General features: G+C 38.6%; 1 protein-coding gene across 1 annotated transcript in view; it reads right to left on the bottom strand.

The window, feature by feature from the left end:
* The window catches only part of HMGCLL1 (3-hydroxymethyl-3-methylglutaryl-CoA lyase like 1), a 60,108-nt gene that overhangs the window by 5,443 nt on the left and 29,923 nt on the right, over positions 1-24,742 (bottom strand). The gene's annotated exons all lie outside the window — the stretch shown is intronic.

Genomic DNA, 24,742 nt, shown 5'->3' with positions numbered 1-24,742 from the left:
GTATTTTCACCCAAATGGAACACCACAATGTAAGGAAGAATTAAATTTTGGCAGATCTGTTAAAGAGTTCATGAGTTTAAATCAACTGGAAGTAAAAGTTTAAAGAACTTTATCCTGGTGAGTCTGACCCATTGTTTACTGTATTCACCAGTCTAGAAGAAAATACAACCCCCAAAATAGCAAATTTCACACCCTAGCACGGTCCTGGAGCAGCATTCAAAAGCCTAGTTTTTAAGATGCTTAGAATAACTGAATAGCTTGGATATCATGGAAGTTCTCCATAGATATAGGTTCCGATCTTTGAATATTTTTAAGGGAGTACTTGATGCACAGTGTTAAGCCTTCTCATTTAAATTAAGACTTGAAAAAACAGCCAGCTGTCATAAATTCATAATTCTCTGATTTTTATTTTCTTCCTACTGTATCCAAGCTCCTTCTCTCTCCTGATCCTCTCTCAGCATATTCATGATAAAGAAGAGTAAACCAGTTATCAACTCTGCCCAACAGGTAATATTAAATTTCCTATGGGATAAAGCCTTCCCTACGAGATTGGTCAGGGAGGGAAAGGAACCAAGCCTGTGATTTCCACTGACTTTAGTGAGCTCTTGCAGCCTCTTCTTTCTGTGATTAGATTTTTAAATAAAGCTGAAATTGGGAAGCATTTTTTTCTGTTTTAACCTGTAAGGTATGTGATCCAGGACACTGGGTCTCCCTTGTTAGAGAAACCTCTTCAGAATTTCCCTTGAAGAAGATTAGATCCCTTTGGAGGCATTCAGGCTCTAGAGATAATCAGAGGCAGGCAATGATATTAGGCAGAGAAGTCATCACATCTTCAGAGACACCAGCTTCTCTCTACCTTAGGCACACTAGAGGGTTCTCCTCCCCCTAGGGCTAATTTAGGCAGACATACACCAAAAGTTTAGAAGAAGTCAGGCAGACTGAATCAGGGTGCAATCACAGCTCAAATTCAGGACAGGAGTTCCTGTGCAGAGATAAGTTTTCAATACTCCAACTTTGACTTTGGGTCCAGAGAGATTCAGAGGTTAAACCATGCCTGTTACTCACATTTGCAAGTCAGTAAGATCAGTTTAGAGGCCTGACTGCATGGCAAGCTGATTTCTGTTGCTCTCTTTCTGAGGGACCTACCTGTCCCCACAGGCTAAGCTGGGAGCCTGCGCTTCTCCTTCACAGCCACACGTACCACTAGCTGGCAAGGTAGGCAAAAGATGATGTCCTGCATGTTGCAGTTGCTAAGTCCCCTTTCCAAATATACCCATCAGTGGTTTTTTTTTTACTTCTGAAATAAACTTCCCTAATGTTTGGTTGTATTTGCTTCTAGTTTTGACAGTGCTTTCCATAGTTTTATCATTGGCCTTACAGGCTCTTCGAAGTTCCAACATTTCTGGAGGGCAATAATAAAGCTTTGTCCCAGGTCCTATTCTCAGGCAGGGAACATTATCTTGAGCTAGGTAGCTGCTCAAAGCCTGTAATAAAGACCTCAAAGGAGGCGAGGTGCATAACTGTGACAGGCAAGACAGTACTGTTTAATATTGCTCACACAATGAGACTCTCTAAGAAGGGATATTGTACTTTAAAGTATGCTAATCTGTGAATTATGGAGTGAATCACCAAAGTACATGTTTCACATTTCAGTCACTTGTCACACACTTTGTTTGTGTAACCCACCGGTCAGAAAATGTGTTATACAACACATCTGTGTCCAATACACAGAGGATATGCGTTTATGATAGCTTTCAACTGGAAATTCTGTCTCTTTTTGCACTAGCTGCTAAGATTCATACATTTACTCTGGAAGTCATTGCTTCAAGCTCCACAGCGGTAGCTGTCAGGCTTGCAAATGTCTCTGCAGCAACACACCTAAGGCCTTGTAATGGAAAGACTTAGGGTATGGTGAAGGTCTGGGGAAAAGGGAGACTAACATGTACAAGCGCTGGTACGAGACAAGCAAGCATCCCACTACCATGCCTGCTCTTTCAGTCTGATTTTAAGATTTCCGTCAGAAATGACTGTTTCAGGGATGAAAAGGTAGAAGAAAGTGTCCTTCATGGAGTTTCCTGCCAGCTGTCAGGTTATGTCATAACTGCTAGAACATTATTCTGGATGTACTTATTTTCAGTAACTTTTATATGAGGATAAAAGCTATAGACAAATAATGTGCTGAGGTACATCACGGCTGTTAAACTCCCAAGGAAGATCAACAGACTCAGAAACAGCTTTAGTAGCATATAAGCAGTCACTTTCTAACCCCAGTGAACTATCTCTGGGGGTGATAATTCTCATCTCTATGAAACGCTTGTCCTTGTGCAAAAATGGGAAAAATATCAACTAAATTGTATTTGGTGACAACTAAAGCGGCATCTGAAAACAGCCAGAAAAGTTTGCCGGTTCAAAGCTGGGAGAACCTCCTCCTGTGGGGTGTCGCTTATATTACCATCAGTAGCCTGATCCAATGCTTCACAGGGCTCTCACTGTGAGAAAAAACAAGAAACAATATACTGCCAGCATTAAAAGGGTGTGTCTTCTAAAGGCATTGGATATATATACTTACTAATTTCTTGATATGCTTGTACAAACACTTGTGATGTCACCGAAATTCTGCATTTGCAGTGCAAGTCTCCTAACACTGTGGTACATGCTGCTTATTGTTGTCTGTTGAAAGTGTGAATACATGGAGGGGTATGGGATACCACAGCAACATAACGGTAACATGAAATACACATCTTTGTCTAAGCACATCCTAGTATTCTCAGGCAGCCTCGTCTGAGTTAATTCAAACTACCTCCACTGGAAGCTGGAGTGAGCTCAGTCATTTTAGTCTATCGTATGTGCAAAAGCAGTAAGCAGTGAGAGCAGCAACCTCCAGATGACGGACAGTGATACTTGCTCTGTCTTTTAAACCATCAACTATTCTGGCTAAACAGAAAAAGGAGAAAGTCTAGTCACAGCTTTACATTGGTAACATCCTCGGTATGGCGGCTTTCATCCATTACTTCCCAGAAACAGTGTATAAACATGTTTACATCTCTATAATGGTATCTGCATCAGGATGGATTTGCCATTTTAACATTCAGCCAATTGTAGACAAGGTCTTGACACGTCGTATATAATACAGCAGCTCTGACTGACCTCCAAATCTGACACGTCTTCAAATCAGTGCTCTTAATATGCAATGAGCGGGTGTCTCTGCCTTTAAGATATTGTCCTTTAAAATTCTCTTCACAACACTTCTGATAAGATGTCTACAGCAACATTTCAGCAGCAGGCTCAGCTGCATCTGTCTGCCCTTGCGTGTGATATGGGTAAATATAATGTGTTTTCCGATTCGTGTGCAGAATCACTGCAGTTCATCTCTATGGTGGCCCCATTCAAAAAGTCCTTAAATAATCCATGCTCCAAGCTCCATTCTAACAGTGCTAAAAACAGATGTTGGAAAACATCCTTCAGCAGCACTACTAACTAATTTGGAGGTTAATATTACAGCCCAGCCTGTCCAAGCACAGAGTCTGAAATAGCACCTAATAAATAACTTCTCTGCAAGTTTGAGCAGCTATGAAGCTGTTTTGCTTTTGCAGCCATTAAAAGCATAAGGGGCTCTAAAAGAAAAGCTAAAAATTGACATAATGTGTAAAACAAGGCCTCTTCCTTCATCGCATGTCCAATATTTGTCAGGCTTTTAAAGGAGATAATGAGTTTCAAGCCTTTCAACAATCTGAGCCTGCAAAACATTCACTGTCAATATGAGATCTTTAAAAAGCCCACAGTCTCGTTGTCACTTCCTGACAGGCGCTAAATTGTGCTGAGATTCATGAGAAGTTGCACTGCAGCTTTTTTGTAGGATATGTCCTAGACGAGCACTCACTGAGCTGCTTATGTATGGACGTGTGTGTGGGTGAACAATGGCTTGGCTTCCAGGACAACTTTAGTGCTCCAATCTTTTTTGACACTTGAGGAGTTTTGATAATCCCTAAATTTCTGACAGTGGTTCCTGAACTCCTTCCAAACTTTAGCTTTGGCTAGCTTTAGCTTACTCTCTAGAGAAGGCAGAAGACTTTTTGCTCCTGTCCCATGCTAACTTCCTAATTCCCCAATGAGAGAGAAAGGAATTAAATTCATCACCTTTGTCAAATAGCCAGTTTTAACAGGAAACCATTATTGCCAGTGAATAATAAATGCTTCATGTTTCTTAGTTTGCTTTACTACCTCCCCATAACTTCTTGTTGGGACAGTCAGTCTCCTTCCTTACTGATCTTTAAACCTGGCTTCATCTGACAAAAAATTAACTTTGTCCCTCTCTTAAAAATGGCAAGATCAGCATCAGTAACTCCAGGGATGCGTAAGGTATAAACCAGAAACTATAAACCAGGTCTCTCATAAATTGGGATTTTTTTAAACTATGAGATATTAAACTATGAGGTATTAAATAGGAGAAGATTTGTTGTCCCTGAAAGTTTAGGGGCCACAGCATTGTAAAGTTCAGTACCACAGTACCTTAAGGATAGGTGCACATAGATATGACAAAATATCAGCATATTAGTTCAGCATTTGTTCAAGGAAGGGAGACGGAAGGGAGGAAGAAGTAAAAGGAGGACCTACACGCGTTAGGTCAAAGACTGTCCACACAGAAAGCAGCACAAGACTAATACTTCCAACTGTTTAATCCTGCAGCCCTGTCAGTGTCTACCTGGCACTCTTGGCGTGGTGTGGTACTGTCCCATTACTGTGTCTCTCTAGCATCAGCCTGCTACGCACCACTACTTGGTATGCCATCAGGGAAAACTTCTCCTCCTGTAGAGATATAGATAACCATAGAAATATAAATAACTATGCCAGCAATGCTCTGTAAAATGGCTGTGCCCGTAGAGACGCTTCTGTGAGTTATATTACTAAGTTGTCTAAAATCAAGGCTTGTCACTCCCCTTTATTTCAATAAGACAACTGTATATAAATAAATATTATTTTAGTATTTGAGCAATTCGAAGCATATATTTCTACATATAAGGCAATAAAATGGGACAACATCTGTCTGTGGAAAACCCTGAAAGTTAACTACTTTTCCTTCTTGTTTCTTTTTCTCTCCGGTCTTGCTAAAGATTAATGCATCACAAAAGAAAACACTACTTTTCAGAGTAAACTTCGTCACTACTGACCACAGGGTGTCACTGTAACATTAAAATCTGTAATTTCCCCGTTCATTTAGTTAGAAAATTAATACATTCAGCCAAAAAAAAAATCCTTTTCTCCCGAAACATATTGAGATGCAAGCAATTTGTGGGCAGACGTGCTGCATAAAATCGTTTAATACAGCATTCCTTTAACTTATTGCACACATCTTTTCATATTGCTACTGACACATTTATTATAAGCAAAGCTGGCAATGACATCTAGAGTTAAAGTTCCCTAACACTTCCCATCATAAGGCCCTACTTTCAGTTGTTTATTACTTTGTCAGCCTTTAACTGCTGGATCTTATATTTTCCGTGCCTCGTCTCTGCCTCGGGCTGGATTGTTTTGGAAAGTGTTAGTGAAAAATGGGGTTGGCCACTTCCGAGAACAAGTTTTGGGGAAGAAAAACACTTTGTTATGCTAATATTCAATAATTCTAACACGAGCTTCTTGGAGATATTCTTGTAGCTTTGCACTCTCAAATTTGGCACAGGAGAAATACTGCTTTTAAGAGATCACACAGTCTGGACTTAGTTATGAGCTTAGGAAAGTTCCACCCCATTGTCAGGAACTGGTCAGCCTGGTAGCTAAAATGCTTGAGGGTCATAAGAGCAGCAGCTGATCATGCTCTTTCCCTTAACCTCAACAAAGAACTGTGAAGCAATTTCTCTGAAACTGAGTCGGAAAAATCTGTGTCTCTGGCTGACAGTGCATCACTTGCACAGAAAGCCTCTCACCAGCAGGCTCGAGCAGCTGAGATCTGTGTTGTGGAACCAGTTCTTCAGAGAATGTTCGTGGATGTTTAGGGGGAATTGATGCCATTAAACATGAGACTGGTTTTGACATTTTGAAAAGCTTAGAAAGTCCTAATCAAAATCCTACGCCATAAAAAAATTAATAGTGGGAAGCAGATGTTCACACATCACTTTTAGTATTGCCTATGCAGGCATATTTTGCTCCCTTTTTGAATATGTGCACTCATTTTTATTTACAAGACAATAGGGGTTTGCTAATTTGAGGTTGTAGGCAATTCGAGCTGCTCCCTTGCTAAGGATCACAAAACCTGCAGGGGGAGCAGGAGACACATTTCAAGGTCTTGTCGAAACCCATGAAGACGCGATGATCATCAGAGCACTGAGTGACTTTCCAGTCTCCCTTCCTTCCCTCCCCAGGCAACCCAGGGCATTGTCAGATTTCCCAGTTCAGCTGCTGATGATTTGAAGTAAGTACTTATTGCCCCAGGTGCTCTCCAGCAGAAGTTGCTGCTCCCAAGTAAACCTCTGGTGGTTTAACAGTTTGTCTGCTTGCTATGTATTGTGAAATAATCTGATCTAAAAATGCAGGATATTCATTTTATAGATTTAAGTCTGGACGCAGTCAGAAGACCAGTTAAACAGGTAGAGCAGAGAAGATAATAATCTTGGGATCTGGAGGGAAAGGGGGAACCAGAGAGGAAAGGCAAAGGGCAGCTTCGGGGTAGGCAGGGAGGGAACCGTCTAGTCCAGAGATGCAACAACTGCACCAGGTTGTCTGTGCCCTACATGCAGCCAGGTGACAACCAGGTTTTTGTCACGTGCTACATGCCAGTGTAAATGAATAAAAATAAACCTGAGAATAAACTGAGGGCTTTGAACGGACAGGGAAGACAAAAAGATTACTTAACTTGATGGTAAAGTTACTGAGGGTTGCTCTGGGGGAGGAAAATTTTGCTGGTACTGGAGAAAGCATGTTTGGAACTGCTAACACTGGAGGTCCGATGAAGAAACAAAATCCATTCACTTTGCAAGGGATGGCGCACAGAGGATGAGCAGAGTAGAGACCTACCCACTAAAATAAAATGGCTGAATTATCATAAAGGCTGAATTATGGGACATCAGCTGAGAATGGGTTGAATGATGGAACCACAGGTAAAAATCAGTGTTTGAGATGCAGACTGCACGGAGTGCACTTCACTGTGAGTTACAATATTGAAAAAGGACAGAATGCTACTATGGAGAATCAGGGAAAGGCACTGATCTAGTGTTTGAAGTGCACATGGCAAATGCGGAACATGTGAATCCATCAATGAAAAGGGCAAATCTGACCGGAGCATCACAGTGTCTGAAAAGGCTACTTTTTCCAACATTCAGGGAACATATAACCTAGTTCATCTATCTCAGGTACACCTTTTAGTGGTATCTATACTTTATAAAGAAACTACAAATTCTTTTGATTTTCTTGTTCAGTCCTGGTTAGCTTCTGCCAACTCCCAACCCTTCTAGTTACTGGAAGACCAATTTCTGTTGATTCACTCTGTAGCTTAAGCTGGGCGGCCAAAACTCTTCCTGGAGGTCTAATTTCCCTCACTTTGTATAAAGAGAACACTTTCAGCATGATGCACCAAGTGGCAGAGTACACTAGCTTGTACCAATGTGAGCAAACAAAATAGGTGGGTGGCAGAAAACATCTATCTTTATAAAATAAATTTGTAGCAATGATGGCATTTATAAGAAAGACAGGAAAGCAGAGCAGAACTATTTCATTACATGGTAGTATTATGGTATGTCAACATCAGGGTATCTAAAGGAACGAAATGGTAACAGCATTTAAAATCCCATCTGACTTCAATTCAGCCAGAGCCCTCACACAGCAGCACCTGACTCCCCTAGAGCCAGAAACATCACCCACCCACAAAAAACACTTTGTTTTGACTTTCATTCCCTGTATTATCTCTGAAATCACACCCACCTGCTACCCAGTCAGCAAAAATGGGGACCTCCCGCGCATCCCCGGGGCTCATCTCCAGATGTGCTGTGGAGTCCTACAGAAGTATCAGCTCCTTGTCTGGGGCTGATCACCCATACAACATGTGTGGTCTTCACAGTCTGAAAACCACCACTGGCTCCTTGGCGTGGAAGCTGGGGAAGCTCAATGGACCAAGACGGGTGGAGGGGACCCCAACATGACACCAGGAACTCTAACGGGTTCTTCAGAGGTCTGAAAATGTATGCTAAGGTCAGCCTCTTCTCTGTCTTCCTCTGTGCAGCTAAGATCGATGACTGTTAATTCTAGTACAAGGACATTTTCTTCCACAACTAATTCAGCTTCACCCAATGCTTCCCATCTCAAGAGCATAATGAGCTTCCACGTTTAGAGTGAAAAGACCTTTTCAGATATTAGTGACTTTTAGTATTGTTCCCTCTCATACCTTGACAACTAGACCTACACTTGTTTCTCCTGGATGTGGTGATATACAAAGCGAGGGAGCAGTTGGTAAATATCCTTCAATCCAAATCTCCCTTGTCTCTGCCACATACCAGAATGTCTGCTGAAGGTTTTGGTTGCTATCCCAAACATGATGGCAGTAATGACATATTAAATGATCTGTTGCACATTACAATTTAAAGTAGATGACTACTCCTATCTCATGCTTCCAAGGCTTTTCCTCTGATGTCAGTACCTATGCTTTCCAGGAAGTTGCTCAGGTTACTGTTGTAACTATTAGAACAACTTCTTTCCCATTTCACCTATTTAATAGGAATCAAGCTAGACTGAGTCAAACTACCCCCCCCCCCCCCCCCCCCGCCAATAACCATCCCAGACAGATTTAGCTGACTTAGAAATGGAGCAGAATCAGCAGTGGAGCTAAAAAAAAAACAAAACAAACCCACACAACCAAACACAAATACATCCAATAGTCTAGCAGTGATACTATCCTACCTGAGGCTCATGTTTTTTCTTCACCTTCCTTCTAAACAAATGTCCTAACTATTGGGTAATGTGGGACACACAGGCAGTGAACCACAAAATGACTGCCTATGGCTTTTTCTCATTTGAGAACCAAACTGCCCTGTGCTTCATAAACACAAGGCAACATCTAAAAGGAAGATCCTGCTGAAGCTTAAGTTTTCAGCTACTTCACAAACACCAGGATGGTGGTGGGTTCTGTGCATGTCCCTGAGAAAGCTAGCCCCTCCCTAACTTCATCTTTGCCCCTCCACTTTTCAATCAGATTTTGCTGCATTTTCAATCTCCTTATGCAACAGCAAGATTTAAAACTCTAGCAGCAAAGTTCAACTTCTTAGAAAAGTCTGGTATTTTATACAGACCCAGATCTCTGGAAACTCCTCAACTGTATAAAAGTGGATTGGACTACTTCTTACTTTACTGAAATCATTATTCACTGGGAGCTTGCTTGAGCAAGGGCATGGACTTCAAGACTGTATCATTAGTAGTAGCAGTAGTAGTAGTTCTAACCTGCAGTTGGAGTTCATAGATTTGACACCTCTAGCAGATCTCAATAACAATCAATGAAATATCAGAACTTATTAATAAGTGGACAGAAAAAAAAGGACCTGATTGTATCAGAGAACAAAAGTCTGTCTTCATCTTCTTAACTGTTGTTACGGTTTTCATCTTTTTGGGGGAAAAAGAAAAAGGCAACAACCCTATTAATTCCCGAGGCTACTTATTTTGCAAAAGAAGATACCTGAAGTTTTCTAAAGGAAGTCACACATTTCCAACAGAGTACATGTGTTATAATGATAAAATTTGCTACTTAGAACTGGGAAATCACTTTAACTTTCATCAAGTGTATAAGTGTTATCTTTAAGCATTGTTTCAGTTGTTCAGATTAATTCAAAATGTACGACAAGGATGTGCAGAATTTTGAATTATAGTTTAGTTTTTCCATAATCCATGGTATCTTTTGCATTTTATATTAATATACACAATATACACTTCATACTTACAATACATAGTATATGCTCATAGCAGTTATTTTCTAATGTGAGAGATTCCTATTCTCATTTCTGGAGAGATATCTCACAACAGAAATTAAGAGTTGTGCATCCTATCTCAAGCTGAAATATCTCCATCATTCACTATCACTCCATATTAGATTTAAAGTCTAGGCCAAAAATAATTGGTACAGTTAATGCTGTTAAATAAAACCTGCACTTTTTATTCAGGCATAACTACTATTTTGAATCTCTCTTAATTCTATTTTCATAATCCCCTGAGTGAAACAGTATTTTATTCTATTTTAGTACGTAGATGTAAGGCAGTTCAGAGTTTCTGCTCCCTAATATTCATTGACAAAACATGCTCAGCATAAAGAAAAGCGGATTGCCAAGTCGTATGGTAAACTACCCTTAGAAAAAACCTCCTGGCATTTATTACATCATCTGGATTACACAGGTGCATATCCATCTTCTCCCGTATTTGGAAAATAAGAACTGCATTCTCCATTCAAATGCTTTTAACTTATTTACAGCTAGATCTGGAGACTTAATATTTATCATCACAAAGTATAAAGCCAAATGTCCTTTTTCTTCAGGAGCACCAAAGATTAACAGATTAGAATGTTTTCCACATGTCCATTTTACTGTCAAGAGAATATTAAAGAAGTTTTCCAGCTTCCGCAGCTCAGCCAGATGTCAATGGATCCCACAGTGAAGCAAAATTGGCAGAGTAGCCTTCTCATGACCCCGGCATTGTTTTATCAAGGATCAGTTTAAAAGTATAAAGGGCCATTTCTTGCTGAGATCTGTAATGTTTTTCAGCCCTTTTCCCCTGCAATTACACAAAAGTGCTGACTTTGTTGAACTACTGATATGCAGTAGTATTTCTTATGACTTCTCTCACACTGTGCTGTAATTGCTGTTTGTGTTGGCCCAAGAAAAGTACCACGTCTTGTTTCCACTGTACATTTCCGGACTCTGCTTTCAGTAACATCAGTGTAGGATATTGTACTGGGCATATGTTTTGTTGTGTAAACATTAACTGGTAATTTACCCTGTCAATCTCCACAGTATGGCCTCTAATTACCAGAGGCTGAGGAGCTTCAGATGGACATTTTATAAAATGTGTTGGCCCAAGAAAAGTACCACGTCTTGTTTCCACTGTACATTTCCGGACTCTGCTTTCAGTAACATCAGTGTAGGATATTGTACTGGGCATATGTTTTGTTGTGTAAACATTAACTGGTAATTTACCCTGTCAATCTCCACAGTATGGCCTCTAATTACCAGAGGCTGAGGAGCTTCAGATGGACATTTTATTAAACATTTACAGTAGTTATACTGCTTCTTTTTTCTTCACTGGTATCTGTGTTCCGAAAATCATTGCAAGGGAAAAAAATACAACTTCAAAAACCATAAAACAAAACCCAACAACAAAAACAAATGTATTCATTCTTGCACACCTCATTCTCTAGAAGAACTAAAGACTAGGTTCCCAATTAGTTAGGCAAAAGTTATGGCAATATTGCAGTAGACATTACAGTATTAAAAAGTATTAGATATTTCTGTTTTCTTTCAATTTAATTATTCCCTTTTACATCTTCTGTGACAAAAAAATAGTATATTATTTCTATCAGTACTTTTTTTCTTAAAATTCATTCTCACTAAATAGCTGCTGAACTTGCAAACAGCTATGCACATGCTTAATTTGATTCAAGACTCAGACAAATGTATTTAACAAATGGGACCACTAAGGTCTTGTTGGAAAATATAGCATCTACTGCAAAGATTCAGAACCAAGGAGCAACCTCCCTTTAAGAGCTCTGGAATATATGTTTTAGTCATTCATCTATATAATTTCAAGGAAGTAGAACTTTCCATTTTGTGTTAAAATATAATGCCATGAGTAGAATTCCAGGATGGATTAAACAGTTAATAATTACAGTAATGTGACCAAAGAAGATGCAATCAATAGGGCATCTTTTTGGACACCATAGGCAGAGTGAATCTCCATTTCAAATAAAGTTTTCACCATGATTTTCATCATAATGCAGGAAACTTTAAAAAAAAGTGTGACAGTTTCTTAGCTTCTACTATTCCGTTATAACTGGATCAATTTTGTAATATTCATCACATCACAATACCTTATCACATTACAATACCTCCAAAAGAATCTTCCCTTCCGATACATTGACCAATTAAGTGGTAGCATTAAGGTGGAGAGCCACAAAATGTAATTTGTCTTGCAAATTTTTTTCCCTTATTCTGAGTAAAGTTCTTTTTTTAAAAAAGACAGTTGCAAATTGCTCATCCAGTATATCTGCCAACAGTAAAGCCAGAACACTTCTTTTGTTTAAAAAGGCATTCGATTAGCATCTTTTTTTTTGCTATAGATGCACATTATATTGCCTTGCTAAGTCTATTTTTATTCTGTTTGCTTAGTTTATTCTTTAGAGGAAAATACACTACATCAAATAAAAATTCTTACCTACTGTTGCAACTCTTAGTGCAAGCAAAATCTTACTGTTATGAATATAGATCAGAGGAAAATCTTTCTATAATTGTTTCCTTTATGCATTTGAAAGGACTCTGTGTTAAGCAAATCACATCATTTGCTTCTGACAATCTGTCACCATATAGCACTTGCACTAAGCAACAAAGGAGAAAAAAATTAAATAAACAGGAAAATATGCAAGCTGGCAAAAATTATGGAGTGTATAAAACTATCATTCATTTATCTTTAAAAATGATCAAAAAGCTTTTATTTCTGAAAGCCTGGCTGTTTCAATTTGTACTGTAATATTTCAAAGGAAAAAAGATAAATGGCAAATGAATTGACTCAGGAGACTGGTTCAGTGTTGCTTCTGCACAGCACAGACAGAAAAGATGATTCTCATACTTTAAGTACTGCATCAGCTTTGGTTTCTGTCTTAACTGGCGTCATCTTTGACTTATTCCACTTATGCAAATGGTCACTTGTTCTCATATGGCTACAAAGATCCACCCAACACACTCATTTAGAGTGAGATCAGGAACTTCAGTCTGTCCGATCATAGTATCTCTGGATCTTCTGCAGTTTAATTTACCTTAGGAAACACTCTGAGAGCTTGTTTAAAGCCACGTGATGTATCTCAGCAACAGGAAGTAACTCTCCCTCCTTCATCGTTTGCTGGCTGATAACAAAATTGGTTCCGAGGATCCATAAATATGCAAGAATGGCCAGAGGTTTAGTTCCACCCCCTCAGCACAGCTGTCTGTAGAGCTGCCCAAAAAGCAAGGAAGCATCATCCTGTAAACACCGCGCTTCCCTACTGGAGACACTGGGATTTGTGATTTCCCAGGACTCATCCTGCCATGGCAAACTCCTCTGCTTGGGAGACCCTTGCTTGGGTCTGACAGTCAGGTTCCATGCGATACCTTCTTTTTCAGGCAGAAACTAGAATAACCACGCTCACGGACAATGAAAAGTAAAGAAAAGAAACAATCGTTTCCAAGTGGGAAGCACTGTAGTGATTCTGTCCTTATTTTACACTTGCTGTTAAACTTTAAGAAAAAATACTTCAAGGTAAAAAGGGAGGGGGAGACATTTCCACTGAGTAGAAAAATACACGTCTAAAAGCCATTCATCTTCCTCTAGCTGATGTATACAGAGTCACAGCCTGATTAAAGTGCAACATGACTATAGGGGGAATTTCTAAAAACAAGCAAGCAACCTCCTATAGAAATAATTTCTTTTCAAAATACCATGAAAATTGAATGAGGAATTAAATCCTGAATAAAAACCTGTTTTTAAAGGTACTTTAATTGTATCATCACCAAACTTCTGATTTTTTTCTTTCACAATTTTTTTAAAAAATATGTTGAAATACTGTATGTTATTTCTGTCACTGCCCCCCATACACATAGGAATAAGACAGTACCACAGTCAATTGAGAAGGAGACTAGCTGAAAACACAAAGCTAGATACACAACTACTGGCATACTCATATGTTCTAGATTAGAAAGTATCTAAAACTATATATCCTAGAATCTTCATCGTAAGTACATCTTAATCACAGGAACGAATAGGTGGTCTAATGAATACAAACCTAATATTAATCTAGAACACGTTTTAGATTATTATTTTTTAAATATAGACAATGATTTTTGTGGTGTATTTAAATCAGAAATTTAATTTAAATTGGCATGTTAGCCATGTCAGTTACAAAGACTGGCCAACATTTTCCATATTCAGATCCTATGGTAAGCTGCTTAGAGCTTTGCCAATCTTTTACTAATCAAGCTGATATCCTGTGGGGTGCATATCTGCCTTGAACTACACTGCTGTGGAAAAACTTAGCTGAAACAGTTCAACTTTTTAGAAAAACTTACATGCACACCTAAATGTGTCACGCTAGTAAATAGTGATAGATTCCCCAAGTTCTCATGCCCCCATGCCTTGGATCAAAGACATGTAATGTGGGGAGTCCCACCTTAGCAGTAGAGATGGACACAGTGTACAAATGTTTAAGGAAGACCTGTAACAGCTCTGCAGTGAAATCCCCAGGGACGTCAGAAGCACGGAGCACACTCAGAGCTGACCAGAACCTCTGAAATCTCAGCTCTGAGACATCCTTGAACGGTCACTAGGAATGACAGCAAAAATCTCTCTTTTGTGCTGTTAATACACAGGAACTTGTGCTCTTTTCTGGCAAGAGAGATATATATATATATATGACCAGCAAACTAAATGTCATCAGGACTGGAACTCAATTGCCCACTGTGTGTAACTCTTGCCACAGTCCCCAGCAAAGCTTTGGCCTGGGCCAGGTAGTGCTCCACCGAACAATTTCTGGCACAGTCTAGGAACTAGCACCACTTAGGGATCATTCATAGTTGGCAGTCTGGAAGTGCTGACCTTGTTTCGGAGGGTAAGAATTTGATTTTATGGATGCAAGCGTTTCATATCAAGGAGTGATACAGCAACCGTAGGAGTGCAAAGTCTATTCAGACATGCAGTCCTGGATCTAAAATTAATGTGACAGCTGATGAAATAGAAATTGATGAAGAAATGCATGCTGTGGGAGGGGTGCTGAGAAGGGAGAACGGGACAGGCTTGCAAGGATGGAGCAGTTCTGAGATGAGCCAGTTGTGTAGGACACTTATCTGTGGAAATCACATTTCATTTGTTGTGAAAGTTGGAAGGTGTGTGAGACAAGCGAGACAGCATAAAACCAAAAGGGACAGGTAGCAGCTGTGGAGAACTAGCTTGTCTTTCTGTGAATGAGAAAGTGACTATGTGACACTGAATGAGGCACAAAAAACAACCTTCAGACCAATGAAAACTCTTCATTTTCCAGTCACCTTGATAATCTAGACTCTGATTTTCAAGCATTGAATCAAAAACTGTTGTAAAATAACAGTTATGAGTTCCATTTCTGATTGTTACAGGGAGTCATCTCATCAAACCTACAGCCAGCCATGTAGTCTTATGCAAAAAAAACCCCAAAATACTATCTTTTTTATGCATGCAATCCAGTTGAGGCATAATAGAAAAATGCATGGGGAATTTGACACCAGTGTGCCCTCACCATATTTTTTATGCATGCTACAGATCAGTGACTTCAGTTTTCTAGTGCTATATTTTCACAACTCCTAAAAGTACTAAATATTTATTTTAAATTGGGCTTAGCATTTTGAAAACTATTTTATACTAATTTGTTCTATAAACACCTGAAAACCTTTTTTGAAAAGCCTTCTTACATTTCCAGCATTTGGAAGTAATTTGTTTCTAGTCCAAAAAAATGAATGTCTGTCTCTAACAGAAAGAGCTGGATTACTGCCCAGTCCACTTCAGAACTGGATGATGCTGACTCTTAGCCATTTAAACAGTCAAGTTAAACAAGACACAGTTGGGATGACAAAAGGAGGTCTGTAAAAAGACTATTGCTCTGGCCATGTGGACTTACAACTATCAAACAATGACTAGGAAAATAGTGAAAGAGAGGAAAAAAATAACATAAGTGCCAGGGAAAATACTAGGATTAGGTGAATGTAGGAGCACGGTATCCGTTCCTATCATTCTCCCTTCTTGCCAGCGAGCTCCCAGCAGTGTATTTACTCCGCGTAAGCATTGATGGAGGCAAAGAATGGCAAAAAAGGCATTATAAAGGAGAACAAAGGAGAGGGGAATTAGACACTAACAGTCTGTACAGAGTAGTATCCTCAAATGGGTCTATAATCAGCTGGGTTTGTATCTAAATTATATTCTATGCTATTTTGTATGAGCCTTGCTTGCAAGCACAACTTTGCAAGCCTCTTATTAGCTGGGAAAAGGTGAAATAAGACAAAATTGTTTTCTGGCATTCTATTAATACTAATTCTTTCGCTTTTACAAACTATAGTTCCAGATATGACAACTAAAGAACGATGCAGCAGAACAGAATCTGATGAAGACCTAAGAATCATTTCAAGTAAATTCTCTGAATCTGTTTATTTTTGCATGGGAAGAAGTTCATTCACAAGAGGAGAAAGATGCACAGTAATGGAAGCGATACTAGAATGCCTTTTAGATACTGGTCAACCAAATCAGTATTGCCTTAATGCTTCTAGATTTAATGAATCAGAAAATGATCAGCGAAGCTGAAATTGGAACATACCACTGACACTGAAGAATGAAATGTGCAAATAAACATCACTTAGAGGATGGGAAACTCATAAATGAAAACATTTTAGATGCGATTAGGAAGCTACAATAAAACATCATTCCAAGAAAAAAGTAGAAGTAGGCAAGGAGGATGCAAGCACAGAAAAAGAGAAGAGCATAGAATATTTGGGCCAAATTCATTCTTTCTCTAAATCCACAGCTTCAATGCTATTAGTACAGAAATTATTTTTGGCTTTAAGATAGAAAACTAAAACCACTTCAGATTTTATTTCTTTAGTTGCTGCGGTGATGTCTCCATTCACATTCCATTTAGACCTAGGGTGACAAATCTATATGAACTTGCAGAGATATAGAGAGAGATGCATAGATTTGCATGAGAAATTCAAGGTTTTAAAATGTTTTAAAAACAGTTGAGATTTGATTTTAAGCCAAAGGGAAGTTGTGTCTACCACTCCAAGTCAGCTCTAGTGAGGGAATTTGGAGATGAGAATAATCTATAACTGATGAAGGATCTCTTGGTCTGATTAGTATCCTGAAACAGACTTAGACTTGAGGTTTGTTGGTTCAGTAACTAGGGTTGAAAGCTTCTGAAATTCAATCATCATATTAGAGGCAGCTAGAACAATGCAGATTTCTATTATTTGTTAATCATTTACAATATAATAAGTTTCGTTTAAAATAAAAAACAAAACCCACAAAAACATACAGGCTACCTATTGGTATATGCATGTAAATACATCTTTGCCTCAGGAACTCTGGCTGCTATTTCAGTATACAGTAACAAACATATTACCTTTCCTATCCTAAAAAGTTCAAAAAAATAAAAATCTTGAAACAAAGTCTACTGTTTAAACTTTTTTTCTAGTAATAGTGTAACAGTTGTAATAATAGCAACGAGGAATTTATTTGTGAACTATCAGGCTATCAAGTTTTTCTGAAGCATAGGGAGAAAGGTCAAAAACTTTCAGGTCCTCAGAAATTGCATACTATGCACATCCTGCAAAAAGCAGCAGAGAGCAAAAAAAATAGGGTTGCTACTTCTTTTGTACTGATCTGAGAAAGGAACAGGAGTGGTACTGCCTGTTCATTTGCTTGCTTTCTTATTTTGCTGAAATTACAGGCAACAATGTAAAACCAGTACCCATAAAAAGGCCAAAAAAAAGAAAGAAAGAACAGAGAAAATACTGGAAAACATCTCTCAGATTTTCAGTATGAATGCCTATGTTTTCATTTTCTTCCCATATGTAGGTCTGATTTATTCATTTGTGCAGTATGTTTTTTCACTTACAAAAGTAACTAGCTGACTGCTTATAGTAGCAATATTGTTTGATAAAATGCAAGTGTTTTTCTACTTTCCTAAAGCACACACCCTCTTTTTAAGTTTTCTTCAAAGAAACCTTGCAGTCCGGTACCTTTTCACAATTCACCTGCCATTTTCCCCCTAATTTATCTGCTTTCAAATACACGGTCTTATTCACCTCTGTCTTGTTAGCTTTCAATCTTAAACAATTCTACTGATTCTTTTCTTTCCTAGTATCACATACTCCTTCAGCTCAAACATCTGATTGTTTTAATTGCTAGCTTTACCTAAGTGCTATGTTGTTTCTATATGGAAAAGGGAAGAAAAGGAAACAAACAAAAGAGCAAACTGCTGTTTTCTAAAGAACTTTGTGTTATTGCTAACAGCTCTTTTAGTTTGCTGGCAAATAATTCAAAAGTATTGTCTACACTTTCAAACCCAGAAAATACTTGGTAAGTGCCTAGGATAAATTAGTTCCTAGAGAAATCCAAAAGTAGAAAGCTCTAGGAAGACCCTTATTTAAAAGGACAGGCATGCTGTAATAAATAATCTCTTGCTTTACCTAAAATTTTTTGTATTCCTATACTCTTACTTTTGATCCCAAACTTTTTCTTTTGCATGTTTTAGAATATTACACAGATTTACACTTACAAATTGTGCTAGCTATCTTGTTTCTCGCAATGGAAAACTAAAATTTGAAAAGTTTAATTTCATTTAACATGAGCATTATGGTACTGCAAATTATTCATTTAAGCAGGAAAACCTGAGACCCACAGGCCAATACTTCCACAACCCTGCTCATGGGTGCTTTCCAGCTTGAAGAAATTCCGTTTCATAACTCCATTTGTTTCCTGCCATTTAGCCAACTTTCCACTTATTACATGCCTCCACGCCTTAATATTAACTTCCAGTGCAGAACACTGTAAATTATTTTCTGAAAAATCAAAGCATATGATGGCCACTGTATATCCTTTGTCTTCTTTGGCAGTGACTGCCTCAAAGAATTCCAGCGAAATATTGAAGCATGACCAGCCCTTCCTGAATCCCATACAGCTATTCTCAGTCAAGCTGTGTTTTCTAATGTTTCCCTATCTGAACCTTGAAATTAGTTTCTGGAGATCTCTGCTAAGTTTTCTGCAGTTTCCTAGCATATCTTTGTAAACGGCAGAGGAAAGTAAACCTGTAAGGTCTGCTGAAACCTTTCCATTTCTACATGTTTCTCAAAATAGGAATGTAAAAATATTAACATTTTTTCAAGATCCCAAAATATGTGCATGTTTCATACAGGAAGACTTTCCTACCCTCACATTGTGCTACATAAATTCTTCAGAGTGCCAGGCTGTGCAGGGGAAAGGAAATGGAGTGTTACAGAACTCAGATAATTTGATTGGGCTTGTATGTACTTTGATCACTTGCCCACTCATATACCTTAGCCTTTTTAATCTCAAAATTACATTCTATACCAAACTTAAAATCTATTCAGTTTCTAAACTTCAATTTCAAAAATATATTTTAAATCTAGACATCATAAAAATAATTTGTACTTGTCCGATGTTCTTCCTCTGTAGATTTTTTTTAGCACTTCACAAACTAAAAGAGATGAGCCTTATACCTGTTTTACAAATAAAAAATTCAAGAAAAGTGATGTGCACAATGACATGTTGAATCAGGAAAAGACAAGCCAAGATGTTATGGTTCCTGCCTCTGTACCTCATTAATTCCATACAATACCTCCCTATCGGCTTAACAAAACCTGTCTTTAGTACAGTGTCGAAATTTTAACTAAACTATCATAACTGGTTTTGCTCTGTTAAAAATTAGTTTAGATGTAAATAGTTTCATTGCCAGGCAGTGGGTACCCCAGCACACTGCTGATAATAAAACAAAGTCCTAGTGGTGTTTAATGTATTATTCAAGCAAGAACTTTGGCAGCCCACTAACATACAACTTCATTTCCTCAGTTACTACCTAACTCCCCAAAACCAGTATTTTTTGATTTGTGTAGCAATAGACAAATATGGCTAGATTGCCTTCCTCAGCTAGGAAGTTCATATTCACTGTTCCATGAGAATTCCTAGCTCAAGTTTAGCACGATGACTACATGCAAAGCTTCACACTTTTTCATGGTTGCTTATCTATCTTCCCTACCCTATAACAGAAGTGTCAATTTATTCTACTACACTACAGCTCTGACTGATTGTGCTTTGCAGGGAATTAAAAAGAGAGCGTTTCTTACAAGTAAAGAATTATTAGGTGTCTTTTTTTTTCCCCTTCTTTCTTGATACCATCTTGAATGTCCAATTTTAGGTTGCTAGTAAGTTAGACAGGAGTTGAGAGATATAGATGTATAAACAAATTTAAAATCCTATCACGAGTGTAGCCAATGGTCATTAGGAAGAAGTTGAACTACTAATGATGAACAAAATGCATAGGAGTCAAGGGTAGATAAAGCTGGGAGAGAGGACAGAAGATTTTAAATCTTTATTCAAGGCTTGTGCATACACTTTGTTCTCTGTTTTACAGTGAAGGAATTCAGATGTTGGTTAAACCTAGACTGTAGGCAAATAAAAAGCAGTCCTAAATTTTGACCCTCCTAAATGGACCATTTATATCAGCACATAAATAAATGTGCATACCTGAATTAATGATGCTTTAATTTAATCCTGCTTTCTTTGTTCGTTTTTAAAGTCTTTGTTTTGTTACCCAGCATGCTGTGGATTTTTCTGATTGCTGTTTCATACTTAGAAAATCAGGGAACCAAGAGTTTTCAGTTTTACTGTTTAATTTTTACTTATATCATGTCCTCATTGCTCTCTTTAATACAGCATTTTGCAACAAAGCTCATATAGTTTTAAAATCTCTCTTAATTTTGTAACCCTGCCCAAGCAACCATCCAAAAGATCACAGCCCAGCTATGGCTTTACATTAAAATTATGAAAAAGGAGGAATTTCAACATAAAGCCAGGAGAAACCTGCTGGTTTTAACTTTGTATCTGTTCGGAAATGAAATCTAAGGAAGAAATCAGGATATAAAGCTTATGAAAACTAAACCAAAGGAAAATGTGCTTATGAGTTTTTACAACGTGAAGTTTCATAAAATTGTAGTTCAAAAAATTATCCTGTTGCTTCATTTTAAATCAAGAGGTTAAACTGTGATTGTATGCATGCTTATATGCATAACTCAGTAAAAAGGTAACAAATCCCCACCAAAAACCCCAGAACAATTTATATGTAACTAGTATACACATGTATTTGCCTTCTTCCCATTTGACCTCCCACCATTGCTATCCATACCTTCATGCCATATTACCATTATTCTTTTTTATCACTATTCTATTCTATTCAGCTACTCTAACTTGCATGGCTTCTAGCTGTACATACTAGTCATTCACTGGGATAAGCTAGCATGAGCTCTGTGTCCTTGTAGACATCTACTAAAGTAAGTTGGATGAATCAAAGGTGAAAGAACTGACTGCAGGATACAAATGCTAAGTGAATTTTCTAGTACATAAATGTTCTTACAGATTCTGTACTTATTTGGAAATTCATCATTATGAGTATATTCTTTTAGGTCAGTTAGTCCCAGAAATACAGGTCTAAAAACTTAAGGGGAGAATGGCAAAGAAAGTAGTCTGGCACCTAAAAGAGGTGTTGAAGTTCATGATACCCCTCAGACACAGACACCAATTCCTCAGGCTGACTTTTTGTACTCTTTTTTTTTTCCCCAGCTACAGAACTGTTAGGGCTTTGTGTACATCCAGACAGCAGTAAATGCTTTCTGAATTTAACTGAGTGGCAATATCTTGCCTCTCTGCAAGACAAAGCCTCCAGCTGAGCTCCAAGATCAAAGCACGTGAGACCTGCTAACTCACAACTGCTGTATCTTCCAGCTCAGCACCAACTCCACTACCTGCCATTCACAACCATCCTTAAAGCTCAAGATATTGATTGCTAGTCCTCCTCTAAATACTTGACTGTCTCAGGCAGACTGCTCCATAAAGGAAGGCAAGTGTGGAGCCAAGAGTCACAGATAGGCAGGCAGTAGCGGCAACCACTCCAAAAAGGAGCCAGGAAGTCAAGTCAGCAATTCAAAGTCAAGATCAGGTCTGGAGACAGTATCAAGATCAGTCACAGTCCAGTGATCATCCAGCAGGTCCCTAGTGATGAGCCAGGTCTGAGGTTAAGTCAAGCCAGCGGGCGAGGATGAGGGTGAGAACCAGGGAGGTACAAGACTGGGAGCAAGCGCAATTGCAACACTGCCACAGGGTAGCTCAGGCAGGGGCCAAGCACAAGAATTTCAGGTTTAAAGCCACCTCCAAGTGAAGGAGGGGGAGCTCCCACTGAGGGTCCTCAGCAGCAAGCAACTCCTGGACAAGAGATCTTAGCTGGCCTCTAATCACCAGCTGAAAGGGGTCCTGACAGCCTGTTACTGCAGGCAAGCTCAACAGCCACAAACAGCAAATCCTGTGTTTGAAAAAAAAGGACAAGCTAGGTACTTACATCTAGGAGATGGTTTTGGGTGGAAAATTCATGTCCCCTAAGGTTTCACATGTAAGCTCGTAAGAATCATGGAAAAGGGGAATTTTAAACACAAACTTTTCTCAGTTGCTTAACTTAGGCTCTACCATTTCAGCTTGCTGGCTGTTGTGAAGTCTGTTCCTGTAAGACAATGATCCTTGTGAACTAATAAACCATGAACTTCATCAGCTATATTCAGATTCCTCTCCTGGTTCTGGCACTTAAAACTTTGCCATATCAACACTGACTGCCTTTGTGTGACTCTAGTCCTTACTACCCAAGTAAACTGGAGCCACAAAAATACGCAAGTTGGTTAGTCTCTCCAGCATGCACCAAAGGGGCTAGAATCTGTTTAGTTAAGTGATAAAGGGAAGAGTTCAGCAGCCAGCCATTTCTATTTGGATTAAAAAAAAAAAATAATAATCTTTAAAATTCAAGGATCTTAAAGACATTAATGAAATATTATTAATTATTTTAAACTCTCTGTAAGGGGATGTATTATGTTTGTAAGGAAAACCTGTATTCACAAATTTGGATTTTGCAGTCTGAACCTTGAAAGTTTAATTAGAGGCTTGCTAATTCATTTGGCAAATCATCAATCTCATTCATCTCATTGTGTCCAATAAGGTGGAAATAATTACACAAGGTGTTGAAAATCCTTGCTCCCTCTAAGTCATTAGAGTTTTATTCTTGTTTTCGCTAAGTTAGGATTTGATCCCAGTAGTGTAGGGATCAGTTTATATTAATGAATTACAATAGCGATTTGAATTTGATCAAGTTCTATGGGACTACCATTTGATTGTTTCATTCATTGAGGTATCACTGCCAGCCAAAACTCCTCTTTGCCTCTTCGCATATTCTTTCTCATGTTCGGATATGTGCTATGAAAACAGACAAAGCTATTTCTGGCAACTACACAAGCTATGCAAGAAAAGAGTTCTGTATCACTTCCATTAAAGAACTTCCCCTTTCTTACCCATTCTGTGCACGCTACGGGAGTCAATTGTCAAGGTAACTCAAATCTCCTCAGATCGATGGTCTCCCTTACTGGAGCCTCTCCAGCACAGAAGTTTCCTGACTCATCTTTTTACCCTTCCTTGGAGGTCTGTAACAATTTCCTATAAATGTTTTACTACTTCTTTTAGCTACATTTTGTGTTTGTCACATTAGCTAACCCACATATGTAATCTTACTCAAAATACCACAACCTCTAACTAGATCGCCACATCACTTCCCCTCTCCAGCACAGAAGTTTCCTGACTCATCTTTTTACCCTTCCTTGGAGGTCTGTAACAATTTCCTATAAATGTTTTACTACTTCTTTTAGCTACATTTTGTGTTTGTCACATTAGCTAACCCACATATGTAATCTTACTCAAAATACCACAACCTCTAACTAGATCGCCACATCACTTCCCGTGTTCTGAATTTGCCTCTGGTAAATTGTATACTCTGATATTTTAATATTAAACCATTTAACCAAGAGCCAGTCATGTTTCTACTTTAAACGTTTACTGTTTTGTTCTGAAGCATCACTTCACGTTCCTCACATTTTCACACAGATTCTCTTCATAAAAGAAAGCGAATTTCCTTTCTCTAGGCAATGCTTTCTATCTATATCATTCACTTCAACAACTTAAAAAATTACTTATCCTTTAAAAGTTGGCTAATCTCTCTCCCATCTTTCACTACCTATCCTTTTGCTAAAACAACACACATAAAATTGAATACTAAAATTACATGACTACTTCCCTGCTAATTTCTTATACAGATACGGCCTGTCAGTTCTAGATGACTTTGGATCAGCCCCAAACAAAAGAAAATATTCTGGGTAGTATAATCCTGCATGGAACAATGCGACCTGTATAAAAAATCACTTACTGAATCACCAGCACCTCTTTTCACTCCTAGGAGATCTCCCATCGAAGCAATGCCTGAATTAGTGTAGAGTGATTTGTGGCTTTCCAGCTGTCATTCATTAATTCTTAGGAAATACAATATACAATACCATAGTACTCAGCCTGAGGTTGTAGTCTGCAATGTCTTAGGAAGAGTGCAATTTGCCTGCTGAATGTTCTTTAAAATTGTTTTCAAACAATAACCGTAGCCCATTATTTCTATAACCCCTCAAACATTTCACTCCTGATGAAATACTGTCAGTCGCACAGACCCATAAAGGAGGAAGGGTAAGGAATTGCGTCTGTGGAGAGTCTGGTCTATGAAACGAACTGCTGAGCTGAAGACAAGAGGTTTTACTCCAGTACTTTGCCATTCGTGTTTCTTTGGCAGAGAGGAAAACACAGGCAAGCCTGACAGCAGGGGCTAGAAGTGACCTGGCCACTCTGATCCACTGGCTTTGGCACTCTACCATCC

The sequence above is a fragment of the Aptenodytes forsteri genome, unplaced genomic scaffold, assembly GCF_000699145.1.
Source record: "Aptenodytes forsteri isolate BGI_AS27 unplaced genomic scaffold, ASM69914v1 Scaffold115, whole genome shotgun sequence".
Taxonomy (NCBI): Eukaryota; Metazoa; Chordata; class Aves; order Sphenisciformes; family Spheniscidae; genus Aptenodytes; species Aptenodytes forsteri.
The sequence above is the reverse complement of the archived record's forward strand: the minus strand, read 5'-3'. Positions and strand labels throughout refer to the sequence as shown.